This window comes from Rutidosis leptorrhynchoides, chromosome 3 (assembly GCF_046630445.1).
Source record: "Rutidosis leptorrhynchoides isolate AG116_Rl617_1_P2 chromosome 3, CSIRO_AGI_Rlap_v1, whole genome shotgun sequence".
In the NCBI taxonomy this organism is placed as follows: domain Eukaryota; kingdom Viridiplantae; phylum Streptophyta; class Magnoliopsida; order Asterales; family Asteraceae; genus Rutidosis; species Rutidosis leptorrhynchoides.
The window spans coordinates 636571668-636577335 of record NC_092335.1 but is presented as its reverse complement, the minus strand read 5'-3'; the positions used below and the strand labels follow the sequence as shown (position 1 = coordinate 636577335).

At 31.7% G+C, this 5668-nt stretch overlaps 1 pseudogene; it reads left to right on the top strand.

The window, feature by feature from the left end:
- Nucleotides 1–1565: 1565 nt before the first annotated feature.
- Nucleotides 1566–5668, top strand: LOC139899083 (trans-cinnamate 4-monooxygenase-like; annotated as a pseudogene).

The window sequence follows — 5668 nt, the reverse complement described above, 5'->3', positions numbered from 1 at the left end:
GTGTTGGTGTAGGTTAACGGAAGTTGGACAGCCTCAACTCGTGGACTCTCTAATCGTGATCCTAGTATTAGATGAGATAGTGAGATGTATATACTCATATAGTCATACATAGTGTATACTCCATAATGGTTACATTGAGCTTTAGATGCAGACATAGTTCTGTCAATTGTGATTGTATTGTTTATTCTTGTACAGGTTCTTTTCTAATATAATTTTTGGCTTTTTTAAAAAAAAAAAAAAAATACATTAATTTTGTCACACCTTATCTTTCTATATTTCTTAGTATAATCATTATTACGTATATCCTTAAATTGAAAACTTTAAAATATGTTAAGTTTCAAAAAAAAAAAAATTTGAAAAGTGTAAAAGTATTTTAAAAAAATGGATCACAATAAAGGGTTCGTGTTAGTATTTGACAACCAAAACGAAGAACAAACTTAAACCACTCTTGAACCAATGGGCGCAGTCTCACCTACCACTGATCCAACTCTCTTCCTTCACACCTACTTATTTACGGACTATTTCTTATTGTAGTTGTGTAAACATTGTTTTAATTTTAATTTTAATGTAAATTAATTAACGTAAAGACAAAATTGCCCATTTCGTCCATGTGTTTTTCATTTTTTGTTCGTTTCATCACTGTGTTTTATTTTCTGCATTTTTCATTCTTAAAAGAATTTTAAAGTCTCAATTTCATCCATCACCCTAACAAAGGTTAACTGAATCCGTTAAAACTATTCACAGGGACTATCCACGTAATCTTTAACTAATTAAATTACAAAAATCAATTATTTAGGACTATACATGATATGAATGGATTTTTTTAATTGTATTTTAATATATATGAATTTCATCAAGTATTATATAATACAAATAAAATTATTTAGAGTTAAAATTAAATAAAAAATACTCTGAAAAGTTATACTGAAAAGTTATACTGGAAGGAGTGATTATATAATTCTCATTTTTTCTATAAAAAACTAATAATTTCGTCAACCTTGATTGACACCGTGCAGTGTTGTAAAAAAACCCGATTACTCGCCGATTAATCCCCGATTAATCATTTTTAGGAGTAATCCGTTCCGATTTTCAAAAAACCGTTTAATTAAACGGTCAACGTCAATTGATGGATCAAAATCGAATTTGGTAATCAAATTCAGTCAAATTAAAAAATGTTTAACATTTTAACATGAATTTAAACTAGAATTTTATAGTTTTAAAGCAAAATGAACAATTTTAGACAATTATGTTAAAAATTATCTTTATATTTATGCTTTTTTTCTATAGTTACACATATAATTTTTAAAATTTAATATTTAAATGTATACAGTACAATCCGATTAATCTCCGATTAATCCCCAAATAGCCGATTAATCCTTCCAAAGTCCTGACCGATTAATCCCGAATAGCGAATTTTGTAACCTTGACACCGTGTATCCAATACCATTTTCACCTACCACTTTTTATTCAACCACCTCTATAAAAAATCAATTTCGCTTCATTCATTAATTCATTCACTCACATTCAAATAAACGTACATCCATCACAAACCACAGTAATCCACCATGGATCTCCTAATACTAGAAAAAAACACTCATCGCTTTATTCGCAACGATAATTGGTGCAATTTTAATCTCCAAACTTCGCGGCAAAAAATTCAAACTACCACCAGGCCCAATCCCGGTGCCCATTTTCGGTAACTGGTTACAAATTGGTGACGATTTAAACCACCGTAACTTATCCGATTACGCCAAAAAATTCGGTCAAATATTCCATTTACGAATGGGCCAGCGAAACTTAGTTGTAGTGTCTTCCCCTGATTTAGCAAAGGAAGTTTTACACACACAAGGAGTTGAGTTTGGGTTACGTACACGTAACGTTGTTTTCGACATTTTCACAGGTAAATGTTTGTATTATGTGCAACTATCAGTTTGTCTTGTATAGTATAACTTCGATTTAGTAGTGTCCGTACAAGTAGTATTAGGTGTTTAGAATTGGGATTTGAAGAAATTATTTAGGGACTTTTCTGATTAACGGCCGTCGTTATTTAGACATTTAGAAAGTGTGGATAATTATTATTACTAAAGGGGCGGTTATTCAGATGTGTAATAACACTTCTAAGCATGTGTTAACGACATTTAAAGCGTGTCAACTGACAACTTAGAAAAATCCATTATTTAATTGTTACGTTAGCAAAAACTAAAATATTTAGTAAAACGTGTTTGGGAAAATTTAATTATCGTTATTTTGCTGTTTTGACAAATCAGATACTTTTTCAAGATGTTGTTTTGAAACGCAAAAAAAAAAATTAAAAAAAAAAATAAAAAAAAAAATAAAAAGTTTGAAAATGCAATCTCAAACACTTGCATTTGAGTTTGAGTTTGAGTTGTAAGGGGCTTATATTGAGTTGATTTAACCGATCAAAGTTACTTCACTTTTGAAATGGTACATTTGTTAATTAATAATAAAATAAAAGATTTTCTTAATTATAGTTTTAACATAGTCGTTAAGGTGCATAAATGTCTCGTACATTTCATAAATGTCACTCAAAATTAAATAAATAACTATGTACAAGACTTTTATGCCTCTTAAGATTGTTATCAGAAATATTAATAATTAAATATGAAGTGATTTGTACATAATCGTTTTTTAGCCGTACATCAATCAAACGTGATTTGAATTATTGTACAATACTTTAAAAGCACGTTTGATAATTCATGGCTAAAAACTACTATTATTGTAAGCACCATCAACCTAAAAAAGTTATGATACATGTGACATTTCACTATTGTTCAGGAAAAGGACAAGACATGGTGTTTACGGTGTACGGAGAACATTGGCGAAAAATGAGGAGAATAATGACAGTACCATTTTTTCACCAACATAGTTGTACAACAATACAGAAAAAGGTGGGAAGATGAGATTGCAATGGTTGTTGAGGATGTTAAGAATGACGTGGCAGCTGCAAAAGATGGTGTAGTTATTAGGAAAAAGTTGCAGTTGATGATGTATAACAATATGTTTAGGATAATGTTTGATAGAAGATTTGAAAGTGAAAATGATCCATTGTTTTTGAAGTTGAAAGCATTGAATGGTGAAAGGAGTAGATTGGCCCAAAGTTTTGAGTATAATTATGGGGATTTTATACCTGTTTTGAGACCTTTTTTGAAAGGGTATCTGAAGTTGTGTAAAGAAGTTAAAGAGAAGGTTTCAGTTGTTCAAAGATTACTTTGTTGATGAAAAAAAGTAAAGTCATTTTTTCAATTTTATGGCTTTCTAAATTTGGGAATATCATTTAGGCTCGTTTAATCACGAATTAATTCTGTTTAGTCGTGTTCATTTGAATAAAAATATTCATTCTTTTTGAATGGTCTGAATAGAAAAACCTTATAAGTGGATGAATATTCATATGAGATGATATTTGGTTTGATTTTGAGGGTTAAGATTATAACTTACTCCGTATTATTTTTCAACAACTTTTTTCAAATTGCATAAGTGACTAGAACAAGATCATTACATGTTTTTTATATTAGTCGATTATTGGTGGCACTTGTTTTAGTGTTTTCTAGGTAAGCTTTTTAAATAGGTGGTCTTACATGTTTTATAGAGACTAGGGTTCTTTCATTATCAATATATTGGTGAATTAAAATTGGTATGTTTTGTTTGGGAAAACAGGAAAATTGGGAGCACAAAGAGATTAGATAATAATCAACTAAAATGTGCAATGGACCACATTCTTGAAGCTAAAGAGAAGGGAGAGATTAATGAAGACAATGTTCTATACATTGTTGAAAACATTAATGTTGCTGGTATGTCTCTCATTTACCATCATTTATTTATTATTATTATTATTATTATTATTATTATTATTATTATTATTATTATGATTATTGTTACGATTTTGCTACGCCAATCGGCTAACGTGTTTTTATGTTATCTACTTTGTCTATTATCCTGGCTAAAAGTATATTGTTTATTATTAACAATGAAGGGTTGTTTCAAAAAGGGAGTGTGATTAGAGGGTGCGCATAATGCGCAATTCACCCGGTATCAGGTCTCGCGCTCGGGAGGCTTGATTACCAGAGGTTTTACCTTCTATAGGGAGCCAATGTGCTCGTTTATATGAGGGTTTCCTTGTTTAACAAAACAAAAACAAAAAATGAAGGGTTGTTGATAAAATGGTGAAATTGTGACGTTTTATCAAAATGTAGTGGCCCACCAAAGTTTGTCACATCAAAATGCGGTTGTTTAGATCCACCCGTCTTATGAAACTGGTGGGTGAGTTTATCATATTAAATCCCACACGCCTTTTAAAAGGGAAAAAAAATATGTCAAAGTTTTGATGCGATATAGAAAAGTCAAATAAACAAAGCAACTTGTATTTGACATTTAGCCAAATAAATGTATTTCTGTTCACCTATAAAAGAATGTCGCCTTTAGGCAAAGAAATATGTCCAAAAGTAAGAGATTATTATGTGACATTAAATAATTTTTAGTTGTGACATTCAAATATATATTTGTTTTTCGAAAAAGAAAAAAAATATTGATAATATAATTGTCATTGATAGTGATTTTAAAAAGTATAGTGATCTTGCACCTAACACACCTTCAACTTTAATATGTATCATGCCCGTTAGTTTTGTCGATTCGCCTTGCTTTTTTATTTTAGATGATTTCAAATCTTTTTCATCATAATTTAGATTGGTTACCCTCTTTTATTGTTTTAGCTGGTCATGTTTGTTTGCGTTGTTGTGCCTTTGTGTTTCGATGTAGGTTATAGTTGTGAACTCCCGTTAGTTTGTTGTGGTAGACGTGTTCGAATGTTTGTATTGTTTGTAAGTTGTGAGGAGTTTTCATCTTTTTGATGAAGCTTCTTTTTGGTTATAAAAGTTTATTGTTTTTCGTCAAAAAAAATAAAGTTCTAGACATCTCTACTAACTTATATTTTTATAACTGAGATCCAATCTTGGATTTTGCTTGACAATGTTATTAGTAAAACCTTAAAACTGAAATGTAAGAGATAAATATTTGAATGTGATTCTTATATGTTTATTTTGTTTGTGTAATAGCAATCGAGACAACTATATGGTCGATCGAATGGGGAATCGCCGAGCTCGTGAACCACCCCGAGATTCAAGCCAAGCTAAGGCACGAGCTTGACACAAAGCTCGGCCCGGGTGTCCAAATCACCTAGCCAGATGTCCAAAACCTCCCATACCTTCAAGCTGTAGTTAAAGAAACTCTCCGTCTACGAATGGCAATCCCAATTCTCGTCCCACATATGAACCTACACGACGCTAAACTCGGTGGTTTTGACATTCCAGCTGAAAGCAAGGTCTTGGTCAATGCTTGGTGGTTAGCCAATAACCCGGACCAATGGAAAAAGCCCGAAGAGTTTAGGCCCGAGAGGTTTTTGGAAGAGGAAGCAAAAGTTGAAGCTAACGGGAACGATTTTAGGTATTTACCATTCGGGGTAGGGAGAAGAAGTTGCCCCGGGATTATTCTTGCATCGCCGATCCTTGGTATAACACTTGGACTTTTAGTGCAAAATTTCGATTTGTTGCCACCACCGGGACAAGCTAAGATTGATATGAGCGAAAAAGGTGGACACTTTAGTTTGCATATCTTGAAGCACTCGACCATTGTTGCTAAACCTCGATCGTTTTAA